Raw genomic sequence first — 15,350 nt, 5'->3', positions numbered from 1 at the left:
TTTTGTTCACAAAACAGTGCGATGAGGTGCGCAAGATATCGCGACCAAATGCATGCAAAATGCAAGTTTTGTGCCGAAAACAGTGCGATGAGGTGCGCGAGATATCGCGACAAAATGCATGCAAAATGCAAGTTTTGTGCACAAAACACTGCGATGAGGTGCGCCAGATATCGCGACAAAATGCATGCAAAATGCAAGTAATGTGCACAAAACATTGCGATGAGGTGCGCAAGATATCGCGACAAAATGCATGCAAAATGCAAGTTTTGTGCACAAAACAGTGCGATGAGGTGCGCAAGATATCGCGACCAAATGCATGCAAAATGCAAGTTTTGTGCACAAACAGTGCGATGAGGTGCGCATGATATCGCGACAAAATGCGTGCAAAATGCAAGTAATGTGCACAAAACAGTGCGATGAGTTGCGCAAGATATCGCGACAAAATGCCTGCAAAATGCAAGTAATGTGCACAAAACAGTGCGATGAGGTGCGCAAGATATCGCGACAAAATGCATGCAAAATGCAAGTAATGTGCACAAAACAGTGCGATGAGGTGCGCAAGATATCGCGACAAAATGCATGCAAAATGCAAGTAATGTGCACAAAACAGTGCGATGAGGTGCGCAAGATATCGCGACAAAATGCATGCAAAATGCAAGTAATGTGCACAAAACAGTGCGATGAGGTGCGCAAGATATCGCGACAAAATGCATGCAAAATGCAACTTTTGTTCACAAAACAGTGCGATGAGGTGCGCAAGATATCGCGACCAAATGCATGCAAAATGCAAGTTTTGTGCACAAAACAGTGCGATGAGGTGCGCGAGATATCGCGACAAAATGCATGCACAATGCAAGTTTTGTGCACAAAACAGTGCGATGACGTGCGCAAGATATCGCGACAAAATGCATGCAAAATGCAAGTAATGTGCACAAAACAGTGCGATGAGGTGCGCATGATATCGCGACAAAATGCATGCAAAATGCAAGTAATGTGCAGAAAACAGTGCGATGAGGTGCGCAAGATATCGCGACAAAATGCATGCAAAATGCAAGTAATGTGCACAAAACAGTGCGATGAGGTGCGCAAGATATCGCGACAAAATGCATGCAAAATGCATGTTTTGTTCACAAAACAGTGCGATGAGGTGCGCAAGATATCGCGACCAAATGCATGCAAAATGCAAGTTTTGTGCCCAAAACAGTGCGATGAGGTGCGCGAGATATCGCGACAAAATGCATGCAAAATGCAAGTTTTGTGCACAAAACACTGCGATGAGGTGCGCAAGATATCGCGACAAAATGCATGCAAAATGCAAGTAATGTGCACAAAACATTGCGATGAGGTGCGCAAGATATCGCGACAAAATGCACGCAAAATGCAAGTTTTGTGCACAAAACAGTGCGATGAGGTGCACAAGATATCGCGACCAAATGCATGCAAAATGCAAGTTTTGTCCACAAATAGTGCGATGAGGAGCGCATGATATCGCGACAAAATGCGTGCAAAATGCATGTAATGTGCACAAAACAGTGCGATGAGTTGCGCAAGATATTGCGACAAAATGCATGCAAAATGCAAGTAATGTGCACAAAACAGTGCGATGAGGGCGCAAGATATCGCGACAAAATGCATGCAAAATGCAAGTAATGTGCACAAAACAGTGCGATGAGGTGCGCAAGATATCGCGACAAAATGCATGCAAAATGCAAGTTTTGTGCACAAAACAGTGCGATGAGGTGCGCAAGATATCGCGACAAAATGCATGCAAAATGCAAGTAATGTGCACAAAACAGTGCGATGAGGTGCGCAAGATATCGCGACAAAATGCATGCAAAATGCAAGTAATGTGCACAAAACAGTGCGATGAGCGGCGCAAGATATCGCGACAAAATGCATGCAAAATGCAAGTTTTGTGCACAAAACAGCGCGATGAGGTGCGCAAGATATCGCGACAAAATGCATGCAAAATGCAAGTAATGTGCACAAAACAGTGCGATGAGGTGCGCAAGATATCGCGACAAAATGCATGCAAAATGCAAGTAATGTGCACAAAACAGTGCGATGAGGTGCGCAACATATCGCGACAAAATGCATGCAAAATGCAAGTTTTGTGCACAAAACAGTGCGATGAGGTGCGCAAGATATCGCGACAAAATGCATGCAAAATGCAAGTAATGTGCACAAAACAGTGCGATGAGGTGCGCAAGATATCCCGACAAAATGCATGCAAAATGCAAGTAATGTGCACAAAACAGTGCGATGAGGTGCGCAAGATATCGCGACCAAATGCATGCAAAATGCAAGTAATGTGCACAAAATCGTGCGATGAGGTGCGCCAGATATCGCGACAAAATGCATGCAAAATGCAAGTAATGTGCACAAAACAGTGCGATGAGGTGCGCAAGATATCGTGACAAAATGCATGCAAAATGCAAGTAATGTGCACAAAACAGTGCGATGAGGTGCGCAAGATATCGCGACAAAATGCATGCAAAATGCAAGTTTTGTGCACAAAATAGTGCGATGAGGTGCGCAAGGTATCGCGACCAAATGCAGGCAAAATGCAAATTTTGTGCACAAAACAGTGCGATGAGGTGCGCAAGATATCGCGACAAAATGCATGCAAAATGCAAGTAATGTGCACAAAACAGTGCGATGAGGTGCGCAAGATATATCGCGACAAAATGCATGCAAAATGCAAGTTATGTGCACAAAACAGTGCGATGAGGTGCGCAAGATATCGCGACCAAATGCAATGCAAAATGCAAGTTTTGTGCACAAAACAGTGCCATGAGGTGCGCAAGATATCGCGACCAAATGCATGCAAAATGCAAGTAATGTGCACAAAACAGTGCGATGAGGTGCGCAAGATATCGCGACAAAATGCATGCAAAATGCAAGTAATGTGCACAAAACAGTGCGATGAGGTGCGCAAGATATCGCGACAAAATGCATGCAAAATGCAAGTAATGTGCACAAAACAGTGCGATGAGGTGCGCAAGATATCGCGACAAAATGCATGCAAAATGCAAGTTTTGTTCACAAAACAGTGCGATGAGGTGCGCAAGATATCGCGACCAAATGCATGCAAAATGCAAGTTTTTTGCACAAAACAGTGCGATGAGGTGCGCGAGATATCGCGACAAAATGCATGCAAAATGCAAGTAATGTGCACAAAACAGTGCGATGAGGTGCGCAGATATCGCGACAAAATGCATGCAAAATGCATGTTTTGTTCACAAAACAGTGCGATGAGGTGCGCAAGATATCGCGACCAAATGCATGCAAAATGCAAGTTTTGTGCCCAAAACAGTGCGATGAGGTGCGCGAGATATCGCGACAAAATGCATGCAAAATGCAAGTTTTGTGCACAAAACACTGCGATGAGGTGCGCAAGATATCACGACAAAATGCATGCAAAATGCAAGTAATGTGCACAAAACATTGCGATGAGGTGCGCAAGATATCGCGACAAAATGCACGCAAAATGCAAGTTTTGTGCACAAAACAGTGCGATGAGGTGCACAAGATATCGCGACCAAATGCATGCAAAATGCAAGTTTTGTCCACAAATAGTGCGATGAGGAGCGCATGATATCGCGACAAAATGCGTGCAAAATGCATGTAATGTGCACAAAACAGTGCGATGAGTTGCGCAAGATATTGCGACAAAATGCATGCAAAATGCAAGTAATGTGCACAAAACAGTGCGATGAGGGGCGCAAGATATCGCGACAAAATGCATGCAAAATGCAAGTAATGTGCACAAAACAGTGCGATGAGGTGCGCAAGATATCGCGACAAAATGCATGCAAAATGCAAGTTTTGTGCACAAAACAGTGCGATGAGGTGCGCAAGATATCGCGACAAAATGCATGCAAAATGCAAGTAATGTGCACAAAACAGTGCGATGAGGTGCGCAAGATATCGCGACAAAATGCATGCAAAATGCAAGTAATGTGCACAAAACAGTGCGATGAGCGGCGCAAGATATCGCGACAAAATGCATGCAAAATGCAAGTTTTGTGCACAAAACAGCGCGATGAGGTGCGCAAGATATCGCGACAAAATGCATGCAAAATGCAAGTAATGTGCACAAAACAGTGCGATGAGGTGCGCAAGATATCGCGACAAAATGCATGCAAAATGCAAGTAATGTGCACAAAACAGTGCGATGAGGTGCGCAAGATATCGCGACAAAATGCATGCAAAATGCAAGTAATGTGCACAAAACAGTGCGATGAGGTGCGCAAGATATCGCGACAAAATGCATGCAAAATGCAAGTAATGTGCACAAAACAGTGCGATGAGCGGCGCAAGATATCGCGACAAAATGCATGCAAAATGCAAGTTTTGTGCACAAAACAGCGCGATGAGGTGCGCAAGATATCGCGACAAAATGCATGCAAAATGCAAGTAATGTGCACAAAACAGTGCGATGAGGTGCGCAAGATATCGCGACAAAATGCATGCAAAATGCAAGTAATGTGCACAAAACAGTGCGATGAGGTGCGCAACATATCGCGACAAAATGCATGCAAAATGCAAGTTTTGTGCACAAAACAGTGCGATGAGGTGCGCAAGATATCGCGACAAAATGCATGCAAAATGCAAGTAATGTGCACAAAACAGTGCGATGAGGTGCGCAAGATATCCCGACAAAATGCATGCAAAATGCAAGTAATGTGCACAAAACAGTGCGATGAGGTGCGCAAGATATCGCGACCAAATGCATGCAAAATGCAAGTAATGTGCACAAAATCGTGCGATGAGGTGCGCCAGATATCGCGACAAAATGCATGCAAAATGCAAGTAATGTGCACAAAACAGTGCGATGAGGTGCGCAAGATATCGTGACAAAATGCATGCAAAATGCAAGTAATGTGCACAAAACAGTGCGATGAGGTGCGCAAGATATCGCGACAAAATGCATGCAAAATGCAAGTTTTGTGCACAAAATAGTGCGATGAGGTGCGCAAGGTATCGCGACCAAATGCAGGCAAAATGCAAATTTTGTGCACAAAACAGTGCGATGAGGTGCGCAAGATATCGCGACAAAATGCATGCAAAATGCAAGTAATGTGCACAAAACAGTGCGATGAGGTGCGCAAGATATATCGCGACAAAATGCATGCAAAATGCAAGTTATGTGCACAAAACAGTGCGATGAGGTGCGCAAGATATCGCGACCAAATGCAATGCAAAATGCAAGTTTTGTGCACAAAACAGTGCCATGAGGTGCGCAAGATATCGCGACCAAATGCATGCAAAATGCAAGTAATGTGCACAAAACAGTGCGATGAGGTGCGCAAGATATCGCGACAAAATGCATGCAAAATGCAAGTAATGTGCACAAAACAGTGCGATGAGGTGCGCAAGATATCGCGACAAAATGCATGCAAAATGCAAGTAATGTGCACAAAACAGTGCGATGAGGTGCGCAAGATATCGCGACAAAATGCATGCAAAATGCAAGTTTTGTTCACAAAACAGTGCGATGAGGTGCGCAAGATATCGCGACCAAATGCATGCAAAATGCAAGTTTTTTGCACAAAACAGTGCGATGAGGTGCGCGAGATATCGCGACAAAATGCATGCAAAATGCAAGTAATGTGCACAAAACAGTGCGATGAGGTGCGCAAGATATCGCGACAAAATGCATGCAAAATGCATGTTTTGTTCACAAAACAGTGCGATGAGGTGCGCAAGATATCGCGACCAAATGCATGCAAAATGCAAGTTTTGTGCCCAAAACAGTGCGATGAGGTGCGCGAGATATCGCGACAAAATGCATGCAAAATGCAAGTTTTGTGCACAAAACACTGCGATGAGGTGCGCAAGATATCACGACAAAATGCATGCAAAATGCAAGTAATGTGCACAAAACATTGCGATGAGGTGCGCAAGATATCGCGACAAAATGCACGCAAAATGCAAGTTTTGTGCACAAAACAGTGCGATGAGGTGCACAAGATATCGCGACCAAATGCATGCAAAATGCAAGTTTTGTCCACAAATAGTGCGATGAGGAGCGCATGATATCGCGACAAAATGCGTGCAAAATGCATGTAATGTGCACAAAACAGTGCGATGAGTTGCGCAAGATATTGCGACAAAATGCATGCAAAATGCAAGTAATGTGCACAAAACAGTGCGATGAGGGGCGCAAGATATCGCGACAAAATGCATGCAAAATGCAAGTAATGTGCACAAAACAGTGCGATGAGGTGCGCAAGATATCGCGACAAAATGCATGCAAAATGCAAGTTTTGTGCACAAAACAGTGCGATGAGGTGCGCAAGATATCGCGACAAAATGCATGCAAAATGCAAGTAATGTGCACAAAACAGTGCGATGAGGTGCGCAAGATATCGCGACAAAATGCATGCAAAATGCAAGTAATGTGCACAAAACAGTGCGATGAGCGGCGCAAGATATCGCGACAAAATGCATGCAAAATGCAAGTTTTGTGCACAAAACAGCGCGATGAGGTGCGCAAGATATCGCGACAAAATGCATGCAAAATGCAAGTAATGTGCACAAAACAGTGCGATGAGGTGCGCAAGATATCGCGACAAAATGCATGCAAAATGCAAGTAATGTGCACAAAACAGTGCGATGAGGTGCGCAAGATATCGCGACAAAATGCATGCAAAATGCAAGTTTTGTGCACAAAACAGTGCGATGAGGTGCGCAAGATATCGCGACAAAATGCATGCAAAATGCAAGTAATGTGCACAAAACAGTGCGATGAGGTGCGCAAGATATCCCGACAAAATGCATGCAAAATGCAAGTAATGTGCACAAAACAGTGCGATGAGGTGCGCAAGATATCGCGACCAAATGCATGCAAAATGCAAGTAATGTGCACAAAATCGTGCGATGAGGTGCGCCAGATATCGCGACAAAATGCATGCAAAATGCAAGTAATGTGCACAAAATAGTGCGATGAGGTGCGCAAGATATCGTGACAAAATGCATGCAAAATGCAAGTAATGTGCACAAAACAGTGCGATGAGGTGCGCAAGATATCGCGACAAAATGCATGCAAAATGCAAGTTTTGTGCACAAAATAGTGCGATGAGGTGCGCAAGGTATCGCGACCAAATGCAGGCAAAATGCAAATTTTGTGCACAAAACAGTGCGATGAGGTGCGCAAGATATCGCGACAAAATGCATGCAAAATGCAAGTAATGTGCACAAAACAGTGCGATGAGGTGCGCAAGATATATCGCGACAAAATGCATGCAAAATGCAAGTTATGTGCACAAAACAGTGCGATGAGGTGCGCAAGATATCGCGACCAAATGCAATGCAAAATGCAAGTTTTGTGCACAAAACAGTGCAATGAGGTGCGCAAGATATCGCGACCAAATGCATGCAAAATGCAAGTAATGTGCACAAAACAGTGCGATGAGGTGCGCAAGATATCGCGACAAAATGCATGCAAAATGCAAGTAATGTGCACAAAACAGTGCGATGAGGTGCGCAAGATATCGCGACAAAATGCATGCAAAATGCAAGTAATGTGCACAAAACAGTGCGATGAGGTGCGCAAGATATCGCGACAAAATGCATGCAAAATGCAAGTTTTGTTCACAAAACAGTGCGATGAGGTGCGCAAGATATCGCGACCAAATGCATGCTAAATGCAAGTTTTTTGCACAAAACAGTGCGATGAGGTGCGCGAGATATCGCGACAAAATGCATGCAAAATGCAAGTAACGTGCACAAAACAGTGCGATGAGGTGCGCAAGATATCGCGACAAAATGCATGCAAAATGCAAGTAATGTGCACAAAACAGTGCGATGAGGTGCGCAAGATATCGTGACAAAATGCATGCAAAATGCAAGTAATGTGCACAAAACAGTACGATGAGGTGCGCAAGATATCGCGACAAAATGCATGCAAAATGAAAGTTTTGTGCACAAAACAGTGCGATGAGGTGCGCAAGGTATCGCGACCAAATGCATGCAAAATGCAAATTTTGTGCACAAAACAGTGCGATGAGGTGCGCAAGATATCGCGACAAAATGCGTGCAAAATGCAAGTAATGTGCACAAAACAGTGCGATGAGGTGCGCAAGATATCGCGACAAAATGCATGCAAAATGCAAGTAATGTGCACAAAATAGTGCGATGAGGTGCGCAAGATATCGCGACAAAATGCATGCAAAATGCAAGTAATGTGCACAAAACAGTGAGATGAGGTGCGCAAGATATCGCGACAAAATGCATACACAATGCAAGTTTTGTGCACAAAACAGTGCGATGAGGTGCGCAAGATATCGCGACAAAATGCATGCAAAATGCAAGTTTTGTGCACAAAATAGAGCGATAAGGTGCGCAAGATATCGCGACAAAATGCATGCAAAATGCAAGTTTTGTGCACAAAACAGTGCGATGAGGTGCGCAAGATATCGCGACCAAATGCATGCAAAATGCAAGTTTTGTGCACAGAACAGTGCGATGAGGTGCGCAAGATATCGCGACAAAATGCATGCAAAATGCAAGTAATGTGCACAACACAGTGCGATGAGGTGCGCAAGATATCGCGACAAAATGCATGCAAAATGCAAGTAATGTGCACAAAACAGTGCGATGAGGTGCGCAAGATATCGCGACAAAATGCATGCAAAATGCAAGTTTTGTTCACAAAACAGTGCGATGAGGTGCGCAAGATATCGCGACCAAATGCATGCAAAATGCAAGTTTTGTCCACAAAACAGTGCGATGAGGTGCGCAAGATATCGCGACAAAATGCATGCAAAATGCAAGTAATATGCACAAAACAGTGCGATGAGGTGCGCAAGATATCGCGACAAAATGCATGCAAAATGCAAGTAATGTGCACAAAACAGTGCGATGAGGTGCGCAAGATATCGCGACCAAATGCATGCAAAATGCAAATTTTGTGCACAAAACAGTGCGATGAGGTGCGCAAGATATCGCGACCAAATGCGTGCAAAATGCAAGTAATGTGCACAAAACAGTGCGATGAGGTGCGCAAGATATCGCGACCAAATGCGTGCAAAATGCAAGTAATGTGCACAAAACAGTGCGATGAGGTGCGCAAGATATCGCGACAAAATGCGTGCAAAATGCAAGTAATGTGCACAAAACAGTGCGATGAGGTGCGCAAGATATATCGCGACAAAATGCATGCAAAATGCAAGTTATGTGCACAAAATAGTGCGATGAGGTGCGCAAGATATCGCGACAAAATGCATGCAAAATGCAAGTTTTCTGCACAAAACAGTGGGATCAGGTGCGCAAGATATCGCGACAAAATGCATGCAAAATGCAAGTAATTTGGACAAAACAGTGCGATGAGGTGCGCAAGATATCGCGACAAAATGCATGCAAAATGCAAGTAATGTGCACAAAACAGTGCGATGAGGTGCGCAAGATATCGCGACAAAATGCATGCAAAATGCAAGTAATGTGCACAAAACAGTGCGATGAGGTGCGCAAGATATCGCGACAAAATGCATGCAAAATGCAAGTTTTGTTCACAAAACAGTGCGATGAGGTGCGCAAGATATCGCGACCAAATGCATGCAAAATGCAAGTAATGTGCACAAAACAGTGCGATGAGGTGCGCAAGATATCGCGACAAAATGCATGCAAAATGCAAGTAATGTGCACAAAACAGTGCGATGAGGTGCGCAAGATATCGCGACAAAATGCATGCAAAATGCAAGTTTTGTTCACAAAACAGTGCGATGAGGTGCGCAAGATATCGCGACCAAATGCATGCAAAATGCAAGTAATGTGCACAAAACAGTGCGATGAGGTGCGCAAGATATCGCGACAAAATGCATGCAAAATGCAAGTAATGTGCACAAAACAGTGCGATGAGGTGCGCATGATATCGCGACAAAATGCATGCAAAATGCAAGTATTGTGCAGAAAACAGTGCGACGACGTGCGCAAGATATCGCGACAAAATGCATGCAAAATGCATGTTTTGTTCACAAAACAGTGCGATGAGGTGCGCAAGATATCGCGACCAAATGCATGCAAAATGCAAGTTTTGTGCCCAAACAGTGCGATGAGGTGCGAATGATATCGCGACAATATGCGTGCAAAATGCAAGTTTTGTGCACAAAACAGTGCGATGAGGTGCGCAAGATATCGCGACAAAATGCCTGCAAAATGCAAGTAATGTGCACAAAACAGTGCGATGAGGTGCGCAAGATATCGCGACAAAATGCATGCAAAATGCAAGTAATGTGCACAAAACAGTGCGATGAGGTGCGCAAGATATCGCGACAAAATGCATGCAAAATGCAAGTAATGTGCACAAAACAGTGCGATGAGGTGCGCAAGATATCGCGACAAAATGCATACAAAATGCAAGTTTTGTGCGCAAAATAGTGCGATGAGGTGCGCAAGATATCGCGACCAAATGCATGCAAAATGCAAATTTTGTGCCCAAAACAGTGCGATGAGGTGCGCAAGATATCGCGACCAAATGCGTGCAAAATGCAAGTAATGTGCACAAAACAGTGCGATGAGGTGCGCAAGATATCGCGACAAAATGCGTGCAAAATGCGAGTAATGTGCACAAAACAGTGCGATGAGGTGCGCAAGATATATCGCGACAAAATGCATGCAAAATGCAAGTTATGTGCACAAAATAGTGCGATGAGGTGCGCAAGATATCGCGACAAAATGCATGCAAAATGCAAGTTTTCTGCACAAAACAGTGGGATCAGGTGCGCAAGATATCGCGACAAAATGCATGCAAAATGCAAGTAATTTGGACAAAACAGTGCGATGAGGTGCGCAAGATATCGCGACAAAATGCATGCAAAATGCAAGTAATGTGCACAAAACAGTGCGATGAGGTGCGCAAGATATCGCGACAAAATGCATGCAAAATGCAAGTAATGTGCACAAAACAGTGCGATGAGGTGCGCAAGATATCGCGACAAAATGAATGCAAAATGCAAGTAATGTGCACAAAACAGTGCGATGAGGTGCGCAAGATATCGCGACAAAATGCATGCAAAGTGCAAGTTTTGTTCACAAAACAGTGCGATGAGGTACGCAAGATATCGCGACCAAATGCATGCAAACTGCAAGTAATGTGCACAAAACAGTGCGATGAGGTGCGCAAGACATCGCGACAAAATGCATGCAAAATGCAAGTAATGTGCACAAAACAGTGCGATGAGGTGCGCAAGACATCGCGACAAAATGCATGCAAAATGCAAGTAATGTGCACAAAACAGTGCGATGAGGTGCGCAAGATATCGCGACAAAATGCATGCAAAATGCAAGTAATGTGCACAAAACAGTGCGATGAGGGGCGCAAGATATCGCGACAAAATGCATGCAAAATGCAAGTTTTGTTCACAAAACAGTGCGATGAGGTGCGCAAGATATCGCGACCAAATGCATGCAAAATGCAAGTTTTGTCCACAAAACAGTGCGATGAGGTGCGCAAGATATCGCGACCAAATGCGTGCAAAATGCAAGTAATGTGCACAAAACAGTGCGATGAGGTGCGCAAGATATCGCGACAAAATGCGTGCAAAATGCAAGTAATGTGCACAAAACAGTGCGATGAGGTGCGCAAGATATATCGCGACAAAATGCATGCAAAATGCAAGTTATGTGCACAAAATAGTGCGATGAGGTGCGCAAGATATCGCGACAAAATGCATGCAAAATGCAAGTTTTGTGCACAAAACAGCGGGATCAGGTGCGCAAGATATCGCGACAAAATGCATGCAAAATGCAAGTAATGTGGACAAAACAGTGCGATGAGGTGCGCAAGATATCGCGACAAAATGCATGCAAAATGCAAGTAATGTGCACAAAACAGTGCGATGAGGTGCGCAAGACATCGCGACAAAATGCATGCAAAATGCAAGGAATGTGCACAAAACAGTGCGATGAGGTGCGCAAGATATCGCGACAAAATGCATGCAAAATGCAAGCAATGTGCACAAAACAGTGCGATGAGGGGCGCAAGATATCGCGACAAAATGCATGCAAAATGCAAGTTTTGTTCACAAAACAGTGCGATGAGGTGCGCAAGATATCGCGACCAAATGCATGCAAAATGCAAGTTTTGTCCACAAAACAGTGCGATGAGGTGCGCAAGATATCGCGACCAAATGCGTGCAAAATGCAAGTAATGTGCACAAAACAGTGCGATGAGGTGCGCAAGATATCGCGACAAAATGCGTGCAAAATGCGAGTAATGTGCACAAAACAGTGCGATGAGGTGCGCAAGATATTATCGCGACAAAATGCATGCAAAATGCAAGTTATGTGCACAAAATAGTGCGATGAGGTGCGCAAGATATCGCGACAAAATGCATGCAAAATGCAAGTTTTCTGCACAAACAGTGGGATCAGGTGCGCAAGATATCGCGACAAAATGCATGCAAAATGCAAGTAATTTGGACAAAACAGTGCGATGAGGTGCGCAAGATATCGCGACAAAATGCATGCAAAATGCAAGTAATGTGCACAAAACAGTGCGATGAGGTGCGCAAGATATCGCGACAAAATGCATGCAAAATGCAAGTAATGTGCACAAAACAGTGCGATGAGGTGCGCAAGATATCGCGACAAAATGAATGCAAAATGCAAGTAATGTGCACAAAACAGTGCGATGAGGTGCGCAAGATATCGCGACAAAATGCATGCAAAGTGCAAGTTTTGTTCACAAAACAGTGCGATGAGGTACGCAAGATATCGCGACCAAATGCATGCAAACTGCAAGTAATGTGCACAAAACAGTGCGATGAGGTGCGCAAGACATCGCGACAAAATGCATGCAAAATGCAAGTAATGTGCACAAAACAGTGCGATGAGGTGCGCAAGACATCGCGACAAAATGCATGCAAAATGCAAGTAATGTGCACAAAACAGTGCGATGAGGTGCGCAAGATATCGCGACAAAATGCATGCAAAATGCAAGTAATGTGCACAAAACAGTGCGATGAGGGGCGCAAGATATCGCGACAAAATGCATGCAAAATGCAAGTTTTGTTCACAAAACAGTGCGATGAGGTGCGCAAGATATCGCGACCAAATGCATGCAAAATGCAAGTTTTGTCCACAAAACAGTGCGATGAGGTGCGCAAGATATCGCGACCAAATGCGTGCAAAATGCAAGTAATGTGCACAAAACAGTGCGATGAGGTGCGCAAGATATCGCGACAAAATGCGTGCAAAATGCAAGTAATGTGCACAAAACAGTGCGATGAGGTGCGCAAGATATATCGCGACAAAATGCATGCAAATGCAAGTTATGTGCACAAAATAGTGCGATGAGGTGCGCAAGATATCGCGACAAAATGCATGCAAAATGCAAGTTTTGTGCACAAAACAGCGGGATCAGGTGCGCAAGATATCGCGACAAAATGCATGCAAAATGCAAGTAATGTGGACAAAACAGTGCGATGAGGTGCGCAAGATATCGCGACAAAATGCATGCAAAATGCAAGTAATGTGCACAAAACAGTGCGATGAGGTGCGCAAGACATCGCGACAAAATGCATGCAAAATGCAAGGAATGTGCACAAAACAGTGCGATGAGGTGCGCAAGATATCGCGACAAAATGCATGCAAAATGCAAGCAATGTGCACAAAACAGTGCGATGAGGGGCGCAAGATATCGCGACAAAATGCATGCAAAATGCAAGTTTTGTTCACAAAACAGTGCGATGAGGTGCGCAAGATATCGCGACCAAATGCATGCAAAATGCAAGTTTTGTCCACAAAACAGTGCGATGAGGTGCGCAAGATATCGCGACCAAATGCGTGCAAAATGCAAGTAATGTGCACAAAACAGTGCGATGAGGTGCGCAAGATATCGCGACAAAATGCGTGCAAAATGCAAGTAATGTGCACAAAACAGTGCGATGAGGTGCGCAAGATATCGCGACAAAATGCATGCAAAATGCAAGTAATGTGCACAAAACAGTGCGATGAGGTGCGCAACATATCGCGACAAAATGCATGCAAAATGCAAGTTTTGTGCACAAAACAGTGCGATGAGGTGCGCAAGGTATCGCGACAAAATGCATGCAAAATGCAAGTTTTGTTCACAAAACAGTGCGATGAGGTGCGCAAGATATCGCGACCAAATGCATGCAAAATGCAAGTTTTGTCCACAAAACAGTGCGATGAGGTGCGCAAGATATCGCGACAAAATGCATGCAAAATGCAAGTAATGTGCAAAAAACAGTGCGATGAGGTGCGCAAGATATCGCGACAAAATGCATGCAAAATGCAAATAATGTGCACAAAACAGTGCGATGAGGTGCGCAAGATATCGCGACAAAATGCGTGCAAAATGCAAGTAATGTGCACAAAACAGTGCGATGAGGTGCGCAAGATATCGCGACAAAATGCTTGTAAAATGCAAGTATTGTGCACAAAACAGTGCGATGAGGTGCGCAAGATATCGCGACAAAATGCATGCAAAATGCAAGTAATGTGCACAAAACAGTGCGATGAGGTGCGCAAGATATCGCGACAAAATGCATGCAAAATGCAAGTAATGTGCACAAAACAGTGCGATGAGGTGCGCAACATATCGCGACAAAATGCATGCAAAATGCAAGTTTTGTTCACAAAACAGTGCGATGAGGTGCGCAAGATATCGCGACCAAATGCATGCAAAATGCAAGTAATGTGCCCAAAATAGTGCGATGAGGTGCGCAAGATATCTCGACAAAATGCATGCAAAATGCAAGTAATGTGTACAAAACAGTGCGATGAGGTGCGCAAGATATCGCGACAAAAATGCATGCAAAATGCAAGTAATGTGCACAAAACAGTGCGATGAGGTGCGCAAGATATCGCGACAAAATGCATGCAAAATGCAAGTTTTGTGCACAAAACAGTGCGATGAGCTGCGCAAGATATCGCGACAAAATGCATGCAAAATGCAAGTAATGTGCACAAAACAGTGCGATAAGGTGCGCAAGATATCGCGACAAAATGCATGCAAAATGCAAGTTTTGTGCACCAAACAGTGCGATGAGGTGCGCAAGATATCGCGACAAAATGCATGCAAAATGCAAGTTTTGTGCACAAAACACTGCGATGAGGTGCGCAAGATATCGCGACAAAATGCATGCAAAATGCAAGTAGTGTGCACAAAACACTGCGATGAGGTGCGCAAGATATCGCGACAAAATGCATGCAAAATGCAAGTAATGTGCACAAAACATTGCGATGAGCTGCGCAAGATATCGCGACAAAATGCATGCAAAATGCAAGTTTTGTGCACAAAACAGTGCGATGAGGTGCGCAAGATATCGCGACCAAATGCATGCAAAATGCAAGTTTTGTGCACAAACAGTGCGATGAGG

The sequence above is a fragment of the Camellia sinensis genome, chromosome 13 (genome assembly GCF_055761805.1).
Source record: "Camellia sinensis isolate YWXY chromosome 13, ASM5576180v1, whole genome shotgun sequence".
Classification (NCBI taxonomy): domain Eukaryota; kingdom Viridiplantae; phylum Streptophyta; class Magnoliopsida; order Ericales; family Theaceae; genus Camellia; species Camellia sinensis.
This window is presented reverse-complemented; position numbering follows the sequence as displayed.